The following is a 21,632-nucleotide window of genomic DNA, read 5'->3' on the forward strand; positions in this document are numbered from 1 at the left end:
GGCAACAAAGGTGCGGAACACCTTCTGGCTCCGCCCTCCAAGGCGATAGCACACAGTGGGAAATCCAGGCCATGAAACGTCTGTTACCCAGACGGCCTTCATCCACGTGCCGCCTATGGTGGCTTCCCAGCCAGAGAAGGGTCATGTGCACAATCTTCCATGTAGAATGCCAAGGCTCGTCCGCAAAACCCAAGGTCCAAGGTAATCTCCGAAGATGGCTGACGTAACTATTTCAGTCAGGTGCCGAACTCAACAGGGCGGGGTGTGGTGCAGCTGGGAGCCAGAGCTCGTAGCCGGGAGCTGATCTCAGAATGATGCAAATCAGTTCCTAAAAGCTGCTGAAGAACCGAATTAACCTTTGAAAGCCTGGAGGCTGGAGCGCGATGAGGTGCAGCTGGAAGCCACTGGAAGCAGACGTTCGAAGTTCGGTCGCCAGGAATTAATCTCAACCAAAGCCCGAACAGTAACGCAGCGCTGTGGAAGCGGCTACATTCAGTAGCTCCACCTCCATTGAGCAAGAAGGAAGTTTCTGATTGGGCTTTGGGGAGGGAGTCCACAGATGACATTCAATGAAACAGCTTTTTCAGATGGCATTCAATGAAACAGATTGTTCTCTTTATTCAGAGTGAACAGGGACTATATAAACATTGGAAAGTGGAGAGGAGTTCCTCTTAAGGTGAAGTTTCATTGGGTGAGGTTTAAGATACTCAGGATCCCTCATTTGCAGGGAAAGGCATTCCAGGAAGTTGAACTTGTAATTCTGCCAAGGATTACATGGTATTCCTTAGGGAGAGAGAATGTTGGGGCCAGGCTCCCCAAACAAGGTATAGAAAGAAGAAGCCCTGCTGAGAAAGGGACTCCTCTATTTTGTGCTGATCACAGGGGAGCTGTCTAGACATGGTAGGCTATGGTCTTTAAATAGCAGGATTTTCCAACATATGCATGAGATTCATTCATATGTGGCTGAAGAAGAAAGCAAAAGTACAGTACAAATCCTTCTCTGGTCTTCTGCTCTTCCCTCCCTCCCCTGCCTCTGTCTTTCTGTCTCTGAATGTCTCTGTCTGTCTCTGTCTGTATCTCTGTCTCTCTCTCTCTCTGTCTCTCTCTCTCTCTCTAATCAATTTGTCAGGATTGTGATGTCTGATTATCTATACAGCATGTTCAACTGAGAAAATGAAAAGGTTTGAAAAACACACCAAGTTTGTTCATTTGAAGATAATATAATACACCTAAACTTAAAATCTGTTCCATGGTGTATTAGCTTGAACTAAATTAACAGTGTGTCCAAGTACATCAGGAAAAGAGTAAATAAGAAAAAAAATCTAATTTGATAAGACACTTTAAATATTTCAGCTAAAAAGAATTTAATGAACACTAAGTTTCTATAAAATAATTTTACATTTTAGTCTCTATTTAAGTATCTAATGTAGCTGTGCCATTTTCTTAGAATCATTACTATCATTTAATCTTAAGGTTATACTTTTTAAAAGATGTATTTTTAAATACACCTTTAATTAATATGTATGCTTATAACTTCTTGATCTCATAAATTTTTATACCTTCTGGGTATTGGAATTTGTAATTCTGTCATAAATTTGTATTCACTTAGCATTTGTTACTTAATTATATTCATAAACAATAGTGAGATTTATAGGATGCATCACATTAACAATTCATGAAGTCATGTTGTCCCTTGGCTAATTTAAGAATGATATCCTGTTTAATAATCCAAACTAATATCAAAAAGCACTAAAAGAAATCACTATCTCATTTAAACCACTGCTTCCAAGCATAACCACTGTGACAAAGAACTGAGACTAAAGTCAAATAAGCAGTTATTCCTGAGATCTTCTGAGGAAGAGAATAAAACTCTGGTCTTCAAGGAGAATACAGAATATTATGAAGGTCATAGCATAAACTTTCAAGAAATAGTCTCACATATTGAATAACTAAACTATAAATATATTAAACAATAATTCTATGTTTCTGTTTGTTTTGACTTTTATTGAGATCCCTCTGGAACAGTGTTCCAAATGAGATAGAAGTTGCTAGACCATTTGTATCACACTAGATAATATCCAGCCATTGAGAAGATATAAGGCTAACATTATTTTAAGACTTTGCACAAGGTAACTGAGAATGCAAAATACAACTACTTCAGACAATTGGGAGAACTTCTTCATAGAGCTTCTTTCTAGCTGAATTCACTTCACATTTCCAATGCATAGAATTACAGACTGGGTTATAGTTAATTTCCTATCTATCATAAAATCCAGGATATATTTGACATGAATCAATAGCTAATTGATAAAGAGGTCAAAGTATACAGAACAATGTCTGGGACATGATATTAATGACTACAATATAAAAGTTTTATATTTATTTTTGTTCTAATACCAGGCTATTTTTATTACTACATCTTTGTACTATATCTGGAAATTAGAATGGTAATCCTCCATTGTTGTACATTTGCTTTTGTTCTTTGGCAATCCCTTCTTTATTTGTGGTTCGTTATGAAGGATTTTTTTTTCTGTGAAAAATGTTGTCTGTCTCTTTTGGGATTGCACAAACTCTATAAATTGCTCTTGGCAGAATGAAGATCTCTCCTTGAGCAGAGGGAGTCTTCCAATCTTTGAATGTTTTCCTTAGTCTCTTCCATCAGAGATGTAAGGTTCCAGAGAGATCTTTCCTCTCTGCATGTAGTTTATCTTTTCCCAGACCCCTTTGAGGTTATTGTAAATGGTAGTGTCTATGATCTCTTTCTCATTTTATTTGGTGGTGGTATATAGAAAAGCTACTGGTTTTTGTAAATCAATTTTATATCTTGATACTTTACTGAAACTGGTGGTAATGTCTAATATCTTTCTAATGGAAATTTTGAGATATTTGGTAAAGTCTTATACCATCTGCAAATAGGAATAATTTGACTTCTTTTCCTATGTAAATCCCTTTAGTTTTCCCATCTTTTCCTATTTAACTAAAGCTCCAAGCATTCTATTAAAAGAAGTATTATAATAGACATCCCTACCACAGTCTTGATTTTAATCCCCTAAATTCCACCCTTTGCCTTCCAATCCTTCATAATCACACCTTCCTCTCAGATTCATGAGCTCTTCTTTATTATTGTTACATGTACACACATATGTATCTGTACATACAACCTACTTAGTCTATTTAGAGTTTCTCATACCAGAGGGTTTGGAAGAATAATTTTCAGTAGTAATTTTGCCACTAAGGAGTTCTTCATGGAGGGGAAGTTTCTTGTGAAAATTGCACCTTTTGTGGTTGCATATTAACCAATATTATCATTGTGGAGTTCTTGTTTAGGCAATAATTTTGAGACATTATGGGTTCAGTTTCCTTATTATATTTGGCAGATATCTGTGCTGGATTGAATATACTTGACCCAGATAGTGGCACTATTAGGAGATGTGGCCTTGTTAGAATAGGTGTGATGTTGTTGGAGGAAATATGTCATTCTGGGGGTGAGCTTTGAGACTCTCCACCTAGCCATGTGGGAGATAGTCTACTCCTGGCTTCCTTTGGAAGATGTAGAAATCTCAGCTCCTTCTCAGTGCCATTCCTGCCTGGATGATGCCATGCTTCCTACTATGATGAATATGAACTGAACCTCTGAACTTGTAAGCTAACCCCAATGAAATGTTGTTCCTTATAAGAGTTGCCTTGGTCATGGTGTCTCTTCACAACAATGAAAACCCTAAGACCACTTACAGCATGAGTCATGGGCTTCTGGATCATTCCTTCCCTTCTTCTATGATGTTTCCTGAGCATTATGAGTATAAGTGCCCAACTGTACAGCTACAACTTTCAAAACCAACAACTAATGTTAAGGGATCTTAGAGAAGGGGGGAAGGTTGGGAGTAGAGGTACAGTGGGGAATCTGATCACATTGTATTGTATATATGTGTGAATTCTTTAAAATCAAGAAAACAACCTGCTATAAATATAGTGGAATGCATGTGGGAGGCAGATGGAGAGAGGGAACTGGGTGGGAGAGGCAAGGAGGAGGGAAAAGAGGAGCAGGATTAGGTACAGGGGGAGATAAGAGAGAAGCCCAGAGGACCAGGAGATGGAATAAAAATATGCAGCAGTGTTTGTGTGTGGGATGTAAACCTCTAGAAAGTCCCAGACACTAGGGTGATGAAAGCTCCTAGGATCCAGTGGGGATGACCTCAACCAAAATGCCCAATAGTGGGGAGATGGAACCTGAAAAGATCATCTCCAGTAGATAGACAGGGCCTGTCAGCTGAGGGATGTTGCCACATACTCATCTCAAAAGTTTTAACCCAGAATTGTTACTGTTTAAAAGAAATGCCTGGACAAAAATCAGAGCATAAACTGAAGGAAAGGCCATCCAGAGATTGCCCCAACTAGGTATCTAGACATCTTCTTGGCCTTTGTTGGTAACATAGACCATGAGCATCAACAAAGACATCTGCTGTATTAGGACTATGTACCCAGACATGGTCCTAAGCAGTTACACGTGCCAGGACCTCACTATGACCTCATGTGGCAGCATAGGCCTCTCATATCAGGCTGTTCCTTACTGCTGAGTCTCCGGCTCCACCTCTCTTCACAGTGCACAGAGTGTCTTACTTCTCTTTCTCTCCCAATTCTCTACCATGGACTTGTGGTTTGTGCCTACCCTAGTGCCATGCAATGGCAGACCAGGACTGAGGACTCACCAGTCTCAACTGAAATTTATTCCAGCTGTTTTTGTCATACTGACAAAAATTAGAACATGTTCCTTTGACCTACAAAATTTTCGTAGTTTAATAGAAAAACACTTCCTAGATGAATAGAGACCTACAAACACGTAGAATTCTTGTATTGTCCTGAATTATTGCTATTCACCTAAAATCCTCATGTATTTTCAAGTTCACATTTCTCTAAGCAAAATTTATTAATTTTTTCATACAGCAGAATTTCATTTATATTTGTCAAATATTTGTTTTTAATTTTCTTATATTTCTTGAACTTTGTTTCTTCTTTTCTGTCAGTGAAACAATGAACATTTTCTTTTTCTGTATAGAATAATTGTATTGTCATATAATTTTAAGAATTGTTAAGTATTTTACTATAATTATAAAACCATTACTGCACTGATTATACATCTAAAAAATACCATTAATTTAATCATGTCTATCCATTATCCTAGCCTATCATTTATTTGCCTCAGAATACAAACAATACTTCCATCAAGCCTCATTTGCTATGAAATCTTCGGGAAATGCTTTTTCCTTATTAGATCTACTATAATAAGATTTGTTCTATTCAAACAAGTCAGTAAAATCCTCTCATATCTCAATCTAAACCCTTATTCATATGTGAAATGTCCACAATTCACACATAGGCTTGAAAATATGGCATGAACACCTTTAGAATAAACAAACTTATATACCATAAAATAGAATTATTAGGTGTCAAATTTCAAATTTTAAGTAATTACTATATAATAATTTATAGTTTCACATTTAATATCTGTATATTTTTCTAAACTAAAATATTGTATTTTGTTACCTTACATATTTAAAAAAACAGAAAAAGTATAATTTCAAGATACAACAAAAGCATTTGATAACATTAGTACAAATAAGATAGAAACTACTATTTTGTTTTTAGAGATATGATCTCTAGGCTATTTCCCCAGTCAAAAATATACTGTAGTACTGAGCTCTGCTATTGTTCCAGGGCCTTCTTTGCATAATTTAGGATATCTGTGTAAAACAAAAAAGTAGTTATTATACATGAGTACTAGAAATCAATTAAAGTGATTTGCTTTAACTACTTTGATCAGTAGTCAAGTAAAACTTAAAGCAACATATACACATAAGCATACATAATGTTTATATTTACCGACATCTAAGCTGTTTGTTTACAAAATATGAAAGAATCTATGGAACTGCTACTACATCCATTTATACACATTGTCAGGTAAAATATGTCAAATAAAAAAACAAATTATACTCCAGCAAAAAGCCCGCTGCTCAACCAGAGGGCACATCAGTACCTGGAACCTCAGAGCTCTCATCAGCTCACAGAATACCTAAAACCTGAGAGACAATGCCAGTACCATAAGTCCCAGCAAAGATAACTTAGTAGTCTTGTGGTCTCCCTGCCCAACAAAACCACAGGCCACTTGGGTCAGAAGACAAGAAAGGAAACTAAAACCGAGGAAAATAAGCATCTGACCAACAAATATAAACTCTAAACCAAAAATCAACCCAAACCCAGATACCTAGAAGCCAGGGTAAGAAAACAATCAACCATTGCCATGGCAGTATGATACCACCAAAGCCCACATATTCTACTACAAGCCCTAAATATTCCAATGCAGTTGAAAGCACTAGAAAATGACCTTATAATAGGAGAGGCCCTTAAAAGAAAAAAAAAAAATCTCTTAAGAAACTCAGAAAAATATGAACAAACAGAAGGAAATAAATAAATACCTTTTTAAAAATCTATGAAAATAAAAACAGACAATGGGAGGAAATAGATAAATCTATTAGATAAAACCAATAGATAAATAAAAAGTAAAATAAAAAAGGAAAGAAAGAAAAAAAGATGAAGGAAATGTGAATAAAACCATTCCATAAAAAGAGGAGAAGGAAATGAATAAAACAGTTCAACTGTTCAAGACTTGAAAATGGAAATAGAAGCAAAAACAAAAAAATAAAAATAAAACAAAACAAAAACAAAAAGCAAAACAAAACAAAAAGACAAGACAAAAAAGGAAAAAGAAAAGAAACAAGAAAAGAAAACCATACAATTTGAGGTAGTCCTGGATATCTGGATATGGAATGCCTATGGAAGCAAACAGGAACTATAGACACAAGTACCACTAACAGCATACAAAAGATAGAAGAGAGAATTCTGAACATTGAAGATACAATAGAAGAAATCAACCCATAGGTCAAAAAAAATGTTAAATCTAAAATATTCCTAACACAAAACTCCAGGAAGTCTAAGACACTAAGAATAATAATAATAGAAGAAGAAAAGTAGTCCCAACTTAAAGACCTAGAAAATATTTTTAACAAAATCAAAGAAGAGACGGATACTAACCTTAAGAAGGATATGCCTATAAAGGTACAAGAAGCTTAGAGAACACTAAAAATATTGGACCAAAAAAGAAAGTCACTATACCACCTAGTAATTAAAACACTAAACATATGTAGAACAAAGAAAGAATATTAAAAACTTCAAGGGGAAAGGCCAGGTAACAGATTTACTGCCAACTTCTCAAAAGAGATTCTTTAAGCTAGAAGGGCCTGAACAAATGTCTTTCATACTCTAAGAGATTACACACATTAGCACAGAAAACATGCCCAATAAAACTTTAATCACTTCAGATGAAGAAAACAAGACATGACATAATCAAATTTAAATAATACTTATCTACAAATCTAGCACCACAGAAAGCACAGGAAAGAAAACTCCATCTTAAGAATGTTAATTATGCCTATGGAAAAAACAGCAAATACATAATCTTACACCAGGTAAAAAGAGGGGGAGGAGCACACAATGGACACATCACCACCACTACCACCACCACCACCACCACCAACAACAACAAACAACAACAACAACAAAAAAAAACAATATTGAGAGAATATCTTGTGTGTTGTTTGGATGCATCAGCTGTCAATTAAAAAGCATATAGCCTATGTCTTTAGCAGGAAATAGAAAGTGGGACATCTGGTGGGGGGTGTGAGTGAAAATATTCTGGGATAGAGCTAGGTACAGAGTATTGCCAGGAATATGTGACAAGATGGATGCATGGTATCTGAGCATAGATAACCAACCATGTGGAAGAATGTAGGCTAGAATAAATGGAATATTTTAAGTTATGTCTAGTCAAGGTATCTGTAAGAATATTTTGAGTGTGAGTCTTATTTGTGGGAGCATGGGGCTAGGAGAAGTGCCAGGGCCTAACTGCAATCCAACAACAATAACAAAATATCTCTTAATATCAGTGTATTCATTTCACCAATTAAAAGACAAAAGCATATGCTAACAGAGTAGATATGAAAACAGAAATTATCATAGTGTATAAGAAAAATACTTCAAAACCAAAGATAGATATTACCTCAGAGTAAAAGGATAGAAAAAGATTTCCCAAACAAATGATCCCAAGAAGCAAGCTTGTGTAGCTGTTCTAATACCTACCAAAGTAGACTCCCAAGCAAAATTACTCAAAGGAGATGGGGAAGGACACTTCATATTCATCAAAGGAAAAACATTTACTAGATGACATGGCAATTCTGAATAGTTATGCCTAAGTACAAAGGCACTTACTTTTGTAAAACGAACATTGTTAAAGCTTAAACCACACATTGCACCCCATGCAACAATAGTGAGAGACTTCAATACCCCATTCTCACCCATAGACAGGTCAGGCAGAGAAATAATAGAGATATCAAATGTAATTACTCAAATGGACCTAACAAACATCTACAGGACATTTCACACAAACCCAACAGAATATAACATGCTCTCAGCATCTCAAAAACATTCTCCAAAACTGAACAAAAACTAAGTCATTAAGGAAGTTGCAACAGATACAAGAAAATTGAATAACCCCATGTACAACTGGAGAGATGTAAAGAGTACTGGTTGTTCTTCCAGAGGATTAGGGTTCAATTCCTAGCATCCATATGGAAGCTCACATTGTCTTTTAATTCCAGATCTGACACCCTCATACATGTACCATTTGTCTATTTCAAAAGGGTAGGCTAATATCTAATGATTGTCATATATGTTTAATAATAACAGGAAAAGCATATTAATAGCAGGAATCTTTTCTAAACCAAATTTCTCATGGGCTTTGCCTATCAAAACTTTATCATAAATTTTTAATCCACGATGAAGTCATCTCAAGAAATTCACCTGCTAGTTGTTAGCTTGTTGGCTGCTGACAATAACCTTTGAATCACCCCCAAGTAATGTTGATCTACCTCTCCAAAGCTTGTCCGGGTATATCATTATTACTGTTCACATTGCATGGGCTATCAGAAAACCAGTTCATTTTCTCTGCTCCCTTCATCCTCATTGGCTGGTGGCTAATGACCCCAGGGAGAAGGGAGACCCATAGAATCTCAAAGCAATTACACTTAAATCAGGAACAAGGGAAGGATGTCCCCCTTCTCCATATCTGTTCAAGATAGTAATTGACGGCATAGTTAGAGCAATAAGACAACTAAAGGATATCAACAACATACAAGTTGGAAATTGTAGGGCAGTGGTCTGTTCAGACAACCTAGGCCACTTGAGTAATAAGTCTAGAACCCTGAAGTCCCAGGGAGCAGTTTCTGCCTGCAAGGGACCGAAGGTGTTCGGCTTTGACTCCTGGGTCCTTGGCTCCTGTTTGAGTCACAGCCTCTCACAGCTGCCCCCACAGGAGACTTGTGCTCTGTCAGGTAGACAGTACCCCATGCTCCCAGTATTCTAGCTGCACCTAACCCTCAGTCATCTGTCACAGCCAGGCATGTTCTGCCCCACAGACAGATAGCCACACCTCACACAATATAAGAGTCGGTTCGCCCCCCTTCTCTCTCTTGCCTTCTTCCTTTCTTTTGCTCTTTCTTCTCTCCTGCTCGCCTCTCTTGCTCTCTTGCTCTCTTCCTCTCCTTTCTCTCATTCTCTCCTCCTCTTTTCCTTTCCTTTCCTTTCCTTTCTTTCTCTCTATATGGCCAGCCCATTTTCTCTTTCCTATAATAAAATATGTCAAAATTATGCCTTGCCTCTTTCTAACTAACGTGCAGTCACAGCCTCAGCATTGGGACCACAGGCCCCCAGGAAATCAATTCATTACTATTCACAGATGATATAATGGTATATATTAGCAACCACAATAATCCTACCAGATAACATCTACAGTTGTTAAACACCTTTTAAAAAGTGGCTTCATAGAAGATAAACTAAAAAAAAAAAAAAAAAAAAAAAAAAAAAAAAAAAAAAGGAAAACCAGTAGCTATCCTATATCAAATTACAAATTACAAACAGACTGAAAAAGAGATCCTAACACCCTTCACAATAGCCACATTTCATACAAAATGTTTTAGGATAACTGTAACCAAGCAAATAAAAGAAGTATATGACAAGAACTTTAAGTCTTTGAAGAATGCAAATTGATCCACTCTTATCTCCCAGTACAAAGCTCAAATCCAAGTGGATCAAAGACCTCCACATAAAACCAGATACACTGGAACGAGTAGAAGAGAAAGTGGAGGAAAGGCCTTGAACACATGGGCATAGGAGAAAATTTCCTGAACAGAACACTAATATCTTATGCTTTAAGACTTAGAATAGACAGATGGGACCTCATAAAATTGCAAAGCTTCTCTAAGGCAAAAGACATTGTCAATAGAACAAAATGGCAACCAACAGATTGAGGAAAGATCTTTACCAATCCTATATCTGATAGAGGGCTAATATCCAATATATACCAAGAACTCAAGAAGTTAGACTCCAGAGGACAAAATAACCCTATTAAAAACAGAGTACAGAACTAAACAAAGAATTTTCAACTGAGGAACCTTGAATGACTAAGAAGCACCTAAAGAAATGTTCAACATCCTTAGTTATCAGGGAAATGCAAATCGAAATAACCCTGAGATTCCACCTCACACCAGTCAGAATGGCTAAGATCAAAAACTTAGTTGACAGCAGATGCTGAAAAGGTTGTGGAGAAAGGAACATTCCTCTATTGTTAGTGGGATTGCAACTCTGGAAATCATTCTGGCAATCCCTCAGAAAATTAGACATAGTACTACCTGAGGATCCAGCTATACCTAGATGCCCTTCAACAGAGGAATAGATACAGAAAATGTGGTACATTTATACAATGGAGTACTACTCAGCTATTAAAAACAATGAATTTATGATATTCTTAGGCAAATGGATGGAACTAGAAATTATCACCTTGATTGAGGTAACCTAATCATAAAAGAACACACATGGTATGCACTCACTGATAAGTGGATATTAGCCCCAAATATCAGGATATCCATGATACAATTCACAGACCACATGAAGCTCAAAAAGAAGAAAGACCAAAGTGTGGGTGCTTCTGTCCTTCTTAGAAGAGGGAACAAAATACTCACAGAAGGAAATATGGATACAAAGTGTGGAGCAGAGACTGAAGGAAAGGCCATCCAGAGACTGCTCCACCTGGGGATCTGTCCCATATATTGTCAACAAATGCAGGCATTATTGTGGATGCCAAGAAGTGCATGCAGACAAGACCCTGATATAACTGTTTCCTGAGAGGCTCTGCCAGAGCTTGACAAATACAGAGGTGGATGCTTGCAGCCAATCTTTGGACTGAGCATGGGGTCCACAATGGAGGAGTTATAGAAAGAACTGAAGGAACTGAAGGGGTTTGCAATTCCATAGGAAGAACAATAATATCAACCAACCAGACCCCCCGGAGCTCTCAGGAATTAAACCATCAACCAAGGATTACATAGGGTGGGATGCATGGCTCCAATCGCATATGTGGCAGAGGATGGCTGTGGGGCAGTGGTCTGTTCAGGCAACCTGGGCCCAGTCAAGTATAGGTCTGAAACTCCAGAACCCCAATGGGCGATTTCTGCCTGCAAGGGACAGAAGTTCAGCCATACCTCCTGGGACCCTGGCTCCTGTTTCAGTCACAACCTCTCACAACGCCCCCTCCCACAGGAGATGTGTGTTCTATCATGTAGATAGTGCCTTAAGCTCCCAGAATTCTAGCTGGACCCTACCCCCAGTTGTCTGACCACAGTCAGGAATGCCCCACCCTATAGACCGATAGCTCCACCTTACAATATAAAGGGCAGTTTGCCCTATCCTCTCTCTTGCCTTCCTCTCTTGCTTCCTTTCTTCCTCTCTTGCTTCCTTTCTTCCTCTCTTGCTTCCTCTCTTCCTCTCTTGCTTCCTCTCTTCCTCTCTTGCTCTCTTCCTTTCTTGACCACTCTCTCTCCTCCTCTTCTCTTCTCCCTCCTCTCCTTTCTTTCTCTCCACATGGCCAGGCTCTTTTCTCTTTCTTATAATAAAATACCTTACTATTATGCATCGCCTCCTTTTAACTAATGCTCTGTGCATCCCAGGTATTGGCAGCAAAGAGACCCAGACCATCAGATGGCCTTGTTGGACGTCAGTGGGAGGAGTGGCCCTTGGGCCTGAGGTGGTTTGATGCCCCAATGTAGGGGAATTTCAGGGCTGGAGGTGGGAGTAGGTAGGTGGGTGGGGGAGCACCCTCATAGTGGCATGAGGAAGGTAGATTGGATAGAGGGTTTCTGGAAGGGAGACCTGGAAAGGGTATAACATTTGAAATATTAATAAAGAAAATATCCAAAAAGAAAAAAGAAAAAAAAGGTAGTTTAAAAAAAAGATATTGAAAAAGATATCAGAAGATGGAAAGATTTTTCCTGCTCATGGATTGATAAGGTTAACATAGTAAAATTGTCCATATTACCAAAAATTATCTACAGATTTTATGTAATTTCCACAAAAACACGAGTATAATTATTTACAGACTCAAAAAGAACAATATTTACCTTCCAATAGAAAAATAATATATCTAGGAAGGATAAAACAATACTGTATAGTAAACAAACTTCTGGAGGTATCAACATCCCTGATTTTAAATTGTACTACAAAGATATAGTAATAAAAACATCATGGTATAAGCATAAAACAGACAAATTGATCAATGGATTCAAATAAAATACCTGGATGTAAATTCATATAACTGCAAACACCAAGATTTGATAAGGAAGCCAGAATTATACACTGGAAAAAAGAAAGAATCTTTAAACATGGTGCTGACCTAACTAGATGTCAGAATGAAGAAGAATGCACGTAAATCTAAATCTAATCACCCTGCACAAAACTCAAGTCCAAGTGGATAAAAAAATCCTCAACACAAAACTCCATACACTAAACTTGATAGAAAAGAAAGTAAGAAATAGTCTTGAATGTATTAGCAAAAGAGAGGACTTCCTGAAAACAACATAAATAGCTGAGGCACTATGATAGGCAATCAATAAATGAGATCTCATGAAACTGAAAACCTTCTGTAAGGCAAAGGACCACATCAATTAGACAATGACAGCTTACAAAGTGGGCAAATACTTTGCCCAACTCCACATCTGACAAAGGACCAATTTCAAAATATATAAAGAACTCAACAACTTAGACATTACTAAACCAAATATTCCAATTAAAAATAAAGTGCAGGTCTAAACTGATAGTTCTCAATAGAGGAATATGAAGTTTCTGAGAAACACTTAAAGAAATGTTCAATATCCTTAGCCATCAGGGAAATGAAAATCAAAATGATTCAAAGATTCTATCTTATACATGTCAGAGTGGCTAATATAAAAAAAAACTTAAGTGACAGCTCATGTTTTTGAGAATATGGAACAAGGGGAACCATCCTCTCTTGCTGAATGTAGTGTAAACTTCTGCAGCCATTCTGCAAGTCAATATGGCTATTTCTCAGAAAATTGAGAGAAATAAAACCCAGCTCTATCACTCATGTGCATATACACCCAAAGGGTGCTCCATCCTACCACAAGGACATGTGCAACTATGAAGCTTTATAATAGCCAGAATCTGGAAGCAACTTAGATTTCCCTAGGAGAAGATGGATAAAGAAAATGTACATTTACAAAATGGAGTTTTACTCAGTTCCTAAAAAATAACATCATGAAATTCACAGTGTATTAGTCAGGATTCTTCAGAATCAAAGAATTTATGGGATGTCTCTATATATTAGGGAATTTATTATAATGTCGTGAAGTCTACAGTCCAACTAACCTAACAATGGGCAGCTATGAATGGTAAGTCTAAGAATCTAGTAGTTGTTTATTTCCAGGTGGTAAGTTGTTTCAGGTGGTTTTTCTTTCTTATAAGCTGGAATCCTGATGAAGTAGATTCCAACAGATGTGCTGGAAATTATGTGCAAGCAGGCAAAGAAGAGTGAGCCTTCCTTCTTGTAATGTCCTTATTTAGGCCTCCAGCAGAAAGTATGGCCCAAATTAAAGGGGTGTAACACCACATCAGAATTTGGAACTTGCTCTGTCCCAGGCTGGTTTTAAACTCAGAGATCTTCTTGCCTCAGTTTCCTTGGATTAAAGGTGTGTACTACCTTGCCTGGGCCTATGGTTTTCCTGGCCACTATGCCTCAAGATCTCCATGTCAAGATCTGAGTCAGAAGCCTGTGTCTTCTAACCTCAAGATATGGATCACAGGTGTGCCCTCCATTTTTGGATTGTAGATCACTCCAGATCCAGTCAAGTTGACAACAAGAAGTAGTGATCACATACAGGCAAATAGATAGAACCAAAAAGAAAAAAAAATCCTATATAATATAACCTAGTCCCAGAAAGACACAAATTGTATGTATACTTGTAAGTGGATATTAGCTTTAAAGTAAAGGATAATTGTATTGCAATCCACAGAACCATAAGAAGGGCTCAAGAGTGGATGCATAAATCTCCTTAGAAAGAGGAAATGAAAAATATTGCAGGTAGACTTGAGGCAGATAGGGATGGGAACAAGAGGGATCAGATGGGGGAGGAAGAGGGAGAAAGTACTGGTAGAACAACTGGAATGGGAAGGCATTGCAGAGACAATCCAGAATCCTAGTGCATTGTAAGCTTCCAGTAATCTAATAGGTTGTCCCTAGCCAAAGGTTGTCCCTAGGGCTGTCCTAGGATTGGGGCATATTGAAGCTTAATAGGTGGTCTCTTGTAACCTGGCAAGACTTCCATTGGATGTATTGGGACACCAACTCAACTACAAAACCTTTGATTGACAATTTGTCCTGCCTGCAAAATCTACCGGTGTGCAGGAAGTACAGAAATAGACCTAGGATAGAGCCAAACATAACGAGCAACAAACAAACAAACAAACAAAACAACAATGAAATTATTACTAACCATATTCTGCTATATTTGTTGACAAAAGCCTAAGGTAATCATCTTTATAGATATTTCATCTAGCAATAGATAGAAACACATAAGGAGACCCACAGCCAAACATTAGGCAGAGCTCAGGAAATCCTGTGGAAGAGGGGAGTGAAGAATTATAGAAGCCACTGGGGTCAAGGATGTCACAACAAAGCCCAAAATGTCAACTAACCTTGCCTCAAGGGGATTACTGGCAATTAGGGAGTCAGCATGGATCTGACCTAGGTCCTCTGCATATGCTATGTTTATTTAACTAGATCTTGTGGAACTCCTGTCAGAGCAGGTCTGTTCCTGAATTTTGATGGCTTTGGGGACCTTTTTCCTCAGTCTTTGTAGTGAGCACCTTTACTTACTAAGCCATCTTCATGGCCTTATGTACTTTAATTTTACAGTCTTCAAATAAATGAAAGGACTTATTTTGAATCTTAACTTTTTAAAATTTTAAAGAGGTGCAAAGATATGTTCTCTTTTATTGGACACGTAGGTTTTAAAAGATTTGTAATAACTACCAAAGATAACAGGAGAACAGTGAGCTACAAACATTTTAAACTATAGTTTCTATATGCAAAATGTTTTAAGTGGTTCAGTACTCAGTTTGGCAATTTATAAAAGGAATGAACAACCAGATAATGAAGTAGTTCCTCAATAATGACCCATATGTAAAATGTACAAATGTGCTTTATCTCGAGTATTTTTGCCTCTAAGTTCATAAGGGAAACTTGTTTTTAAATCTTTCTATGTTGGGCCTTTGCCTGCTTTGAGTATCAGGGTAATGGTGGCCTTAAAAAATGAATAGGACAATGTTCCTTCTCTTTTTATTTTGTGGGATATTTTGTGGAGTATTGGCTTAGAAAGTCTGATAGACCCCTGTACTAAAACATCCTGCCCTGGGAAGTTTTTGATTCATAGATGTTTAATAATTACTTTCATTTTTCTAGGTTTGTTAAATTGCCCATCTGATCTTAGTAGGTAGTATATATTTAAAAAAAAATCCATTTCTCCTAGTTTTTCTAATTTCATGGAGTATAAAATGGGTTGTGAGACTAGAACAGGATGATCAGGTTGCCAGGGGGAATGAATGAGGGAAGGTACAGTTATAATCATGTGTCTTTTGAGAGGTGGTTCAAAAACTTAGTGCAGTAGACACCTCCTAAAACATATGAAGGCAAGCCTAATTAAATCTTCAAATAACAACAGAGATGGAGGCGCAACTGGCTATGTCCTGTAACCAAATGAAGCATTTAGTACAGAGATTAGGTTACATCCACTTGAGTTGTTGGCCAAAGGGGTTTTGTGGAAATACCTAAACATCCAAGGTTATTGTCAAGACAATAGATTGCTTTTCTCAAACTTATGGTAAGGTCCCAATATTGAAGAAAATGCCCCCACGCATACAACACCTTGAACATGGAGAGATCAAGTTTGTGCCTATATAGACTCTTCAACCCTATATTTTAATATCTTTCAAAAGGGAATTTTTCTGCAGGATACCAAAAGAGAAACTTAAACACCAACCCAGCCACAAAGCCTTTTATGTACAGGGCTATCCTTCCAGCAAGCTAAGCTTGAAGGATTGTAACACAAGACATGTGAGAGTCACCAACCAATGTCTGATTTGACTGAAGGCCCATTCCATGAGATAAAACTCATACTCAATACCACTTAGGTGACTGAGAGCTAGAGAGTAGATAGCCCAGCGACATAGAATGAAATGAAATACTACAGTTTTTTAAATAGTCATAAAATGACTTCCAGTGACATTCTAATATGTTCATAGAGCAGTGCCTCAACCAGCCACCATCATAGAAGCTTTCTCTTGCAACAGATGGGAACAAATACAGAGACCCACAAACAGATATTAAGTAACAAAAGAGGAACCTTGGAACACTTAGTTTGAAATATAATTTCTCTCTTTAATCTGTCCCCCCAGAACTCAGGCAACCCTGCAGAAAAAGAGATGGAAAAAGCTTAAGAGCCAGATGGATCAAAACACCAAATGTACAAAACAAAGAAAGAATATTAAAAGCAGTGAGGGAAAAAGGTCAAGTAACAGATAAAGACAGGCCTATCAGAATTATACCAGACTTCTAACCAAAGACTTTGAAAGCCAGAAGATTCTGGGTTGATGTCATACAGACCTTAAGAGAACACAAATGTTAGCCCAGGCTATTATACCCAGCAACTCTCAAGTACCACAGATGTAGAAACCAAAGTATTCCATGACAAAAGCAAATTTACACAATATATTTCCACAAATCCAGCCCTTCAAAGGGTAATAAATGGAAAACTTCAACATAAGGAGGGAAACTACATCTGAGAAAAAGTAAAAAAAGGAATTTACCAACAAAATTAAAAGAAGATAGCCACATGAACAGAATTCCAACTCTAACAACAAAAATAACTAGAAGCAACAATTACCTTTCCTTAATATCTATTAATATCAATGGGCTCAATTTCCCAATAAAAAGACATAGACTATCAGACTGGGTACGTAAACATGACCCAACATTTTGCTGCATACAGGAAACTCATCTCAGTGACAAAGACAGAAACTACTTCAGAATAAAAGGATAGAAAACAACTTCCCAAGCCAATGGCTCCAAGAAAAAAAGCTGTAGTAGACATTCTAATATTGAATGAAATCGACTTTCACCCTAAAGTGATCAAAAAAGATAAGGAGGGACACTTCATATTCATTAAAGGTATGATCTACGAAGAGGAACTTTCAATTCTAAACCTCTATGCGCCAAATCACAGGGCATCTACATTCATACAAGAAACTTTACTAAAGCTCAAAGCACATATTGCACCACACACAATAAAAGTGGGAGATTTCAACACTCCACTCTCTGGAATGGACAGATCATGGAAACAGAAACTGAACAAAGATATGGGGAGACTAGCAGAAGTTATGAAGCAGATGGATTTAACAGATCTCTGTAGAACTTTTTATCCTAAAACAAAAGGATGTACCTTCTTCTCAGCACCTCATGGTACCTTCTCCAAAATTGACCATATAATTGATTACAGATCAGGCCTCAACAGATACAAGAAGATTGAAATAATTCCTTGCATTCTATCAGATCACCATGGATTAAGGCTGCTCCTCAATAACAACATAAACAATAGAATGCCCACACACACGTGTGTAGTTCAACAACTACTCAATGATAACTTGGTCAAGGAAGAAATAAAGAAATTAAAGACTTTCCAGAGCTTAATGAAAATAAAGCATAACATACCAAAACTTATGGGACACGATGAAAGCAGTCCTAAGAGGAAAACTCATAGCTTTACGTGCCTACAAAAAGAAACCTGAGAGAGCATAAACCAGCAATTTGACAGCACATCTGAAAGCTCTGAAACAAAAAAAGTAAATTCACCCAAGAGGAGTCAAAGGCAGGAAATAATCAAACTCAGGGCTGAAATCAACCAAATAGAAACAAAAAGAACTGTACAAAGAATCAACCGAATCAGGAGCTAGTTCTTTGAGAAAATCAATAAAATAGATAAACCCTTAGGCCAACTTAACTAGAGAGCACAGAGACAGTATCCTAATTAACAAGATCAGAAATGAAAAGGGAGACATAACAACAGACTCTGAGGAAGTCCAAAAGATCATGAGAGCCTACTACAAAAGCCTATACTCAACAAAACTGGAAAACCTGGATGAAATGGACAATTTTCTACACAGATACCAGGTACCAAAGTTAAATCAAGATCAGATCAACGATTTAAACAGTCCCATATCTTCTATGAAATAGAAACAGTCATTAATAGTCTCCCAACCAAAAAAAAACCCAGGACCACTTGGGTTTAGTATAGAGTTTTATCAGACCTTCAAAGAGACCTAATACTAATACTCCTCAAACTATTCCACAAAACAGAAAAGGAAGGCACTCTACCCAATTCGTTCTAGGAAGCCACAATTACTCTTATACTTAAATAATACAAAGACCTAACAAAGAAAGAAAACTTCAGACCAAATTCCCTTATGAATATGTATGCAAAAATTCTCAATAAAATTCTTGCAAACTGAATCCAAGGACACATCAAACGATCATCCATCATGATCAAGTAGGCTTGATCCCAGGGATGCAGGGATGGTTCAATATTCAGAAATCAATCAATGTAATTCACTATATAAACAAACACAAAGAAAAAAAACCATATGATCATTTCATTAGATGCTGAGAAAACATTTGACAGGTTCCACAATGAAGGAGCTAGAGAAAGGAGTCAAGGAGCTGAAGGGTTTGCAGCCCCTTAGGACGAAAAACAATATGAACTAACTAGTGCCCTCAGAGCTCCCAGGGACTAAAACTCCAACCAAAAAGTACACATGGGAGGACTCATGGCTCCAGCAGCATATGTATATCAGAGGATGGCCAAGTTGGTCATCAGTGGGAGGAGAGACCCTTGGCCCTGTGAAGGTTCTATGCCCCAGTGTAGGGGAATGAATGCCAGGGCCAGTAAGCAGGAGGGGGTGGGATGATGAGCAGGGGGAGAGGGGAGGGAATAGGGGCTTGTTTTAGTTTTTGTTTATTTTATTATTTTTTTTCCTTTTTTTTTTTTTGGAGGGGAAACTGGGAAAAGGAGATATTGTAAATAAAGAAAACATCTAGTAAAAAAAAAAAGAGCCAGAGGAAATGGAAGATACAGGAGCAAAAGGTCATTTTATTCAATGGAACAAAGCTCATATGAACTCATAGAGACTGAAGACACACAGGGTATACATGATTCTGTAGCAGGTCCTCTCTTTATATTACAGCTGTCATGTTTTTTTGTGGCTCCCAAATGTGTGAATGAATAGGTTTCTTATTCCTTGTGTTCTCCTTGGCGTCTTTACTCTGTATTCATCTCTCTTGTCCAACAATGATGTTATGGCTTATTTTTAACTTATATTTTGTTTTGTGTTGGTTTTATCTTTTAGAACCTTGTTCTTTTCTAATGAGAGCTAGAAAGGGAATGGTTCTGGATTGGGAGGATATGTGGAGTAATGAGGATTAATAGAGGGAGGGAATTGTAATCAGAATATACTGTGTGAGAAAAATGTTTCCAATAAAAAGGGAAGGTGTATTTTTTTTATAACAACTCCAGATGTGAAAGAAAGGGAAACTACATCAACAGGCAAACAGATAAAAAAAATGTAAAGAATCAATGTACTTATATAATCAACAATATCAGCAAAAATTATGAATTTGTAAATGCATTTTAATACAATAATTCAAAATATTTTTAGCTAAGAAGCTGTATTTAATTGTATTCTATTCCATAATTTATTTTTCATTCAAATTCATAGCCTCTATTTTTGAAGTTCAGACATAGAAAAATTAATTAATATATTGGTCAAAAATTATCTGTGAATAAGTTAGCTGTGTAATACATACAAAAGCTAGAAAATGTCATGAAGACATATATCACTGATGGTGACATCTGTATTTATCTTGATTGGGCAAATATTTTTATTTTCAAATGTGATAAATTTCAAAACATTTTATAATGTGTTTGAAAAGAAACTATTCTATTGTATATAATTAGTACATTGATAAATTGTTTCTAAAATGTAAACATATTTATAGAAGTAAGATACATTCAAAAAATAAATGTCAATCTAAATGCTATGAAAGAACTAACTGTATTTTGACATGAGATTGTAGCTTTGATTTAAAAAAAAAACATTATTTTTCTACAGAATATTAACCTAAACATAAGTAAAAATTTTAACATAAGAAATTTGTTTTCAAATATTTTTACAATGAGGAAAATTAATCTGTACATAAATTAATATGGGCACCTACTCTTGAGTCAGACAGATATTAACATCTAACTGTCCCAATAAACTCTATATTCTTCTATTAGATATTTGAAATGTTCCAGAATAAACAACAGCTTTAAATATGAGTTCTTTTATAATGGAGGAGGAAAAAAAACATAGGTTTTCTGTAATAGTCTTTATCTGCTTTTGGGAGACGTTTCCTTGACGATAGGTGAAGACTATGATTATGTGTGGGTGTAAGGAGATATGTTGGTAGGTGTTTCTTGGATGCTATGCTGGTTTAGTGAATTAGTAGATTCAGATTATTCTCCTTGTGAAGTCATGGTTACGATGACATCACTAGCACTAAGAGTTAACTAGGTTTCCAGTATAAGTGTCTTGTTTTCTTCTTATTGAGTGACTCTTAAAGCAATTTCAGAGGCCAGATAGTGGTGGCGTATGCCTTTAATCCCAGCACTTGGGAGGCTGTGACAGGAGGATTTCTGAGTTCGAGGCCAGCCTGGTCTACAGAGTGAGTTCAAGGACAGCCAGGGCTACAACAAAAGATACTGTCTCTAGCATCTTGAAAATCTTGGGGTCTCCAAGGCAGCTTCAGTGTTACAGCTTTGTGTTTCAGTGTCTGGGATCCACACATGATGTTCTGGGCTCCTCCAAAGGGCTGGTGTCACTTTTCCAGCTCTGCCCTCTGTAGCATTCTAACGTCAGGTTGATCCACTCCACTGTTGCTGCTGTTCTTGGTGATCATCCAATGGTACTGGCATCTCCAATACACTGGGGTCTTCAGTGCAAATAGGCTTCACCATTAGCCTCTCATAGCCTATGTTCATGGTGCCAAGCCTCTTTGTATGATCCTCTCAGTCCTGGGCCATCAACTA

Source organism: Mastomys coucha, unplaced genomic scaffold (assembly GCF_008632895.1).
Source record: "Mastomys coucha isolate ucsf_1 unplaced genomic scaffold, UCSF_Mcou_1 pScaffold17, whole genome shotgun sequence".
Classification (NCBI taxonomy): domain Eukaryota; kingdom Metazoa; phylum Chordata; class Mammalia; order Rodentia; family Muridae; genus Mastomys; species Mastomys coucha.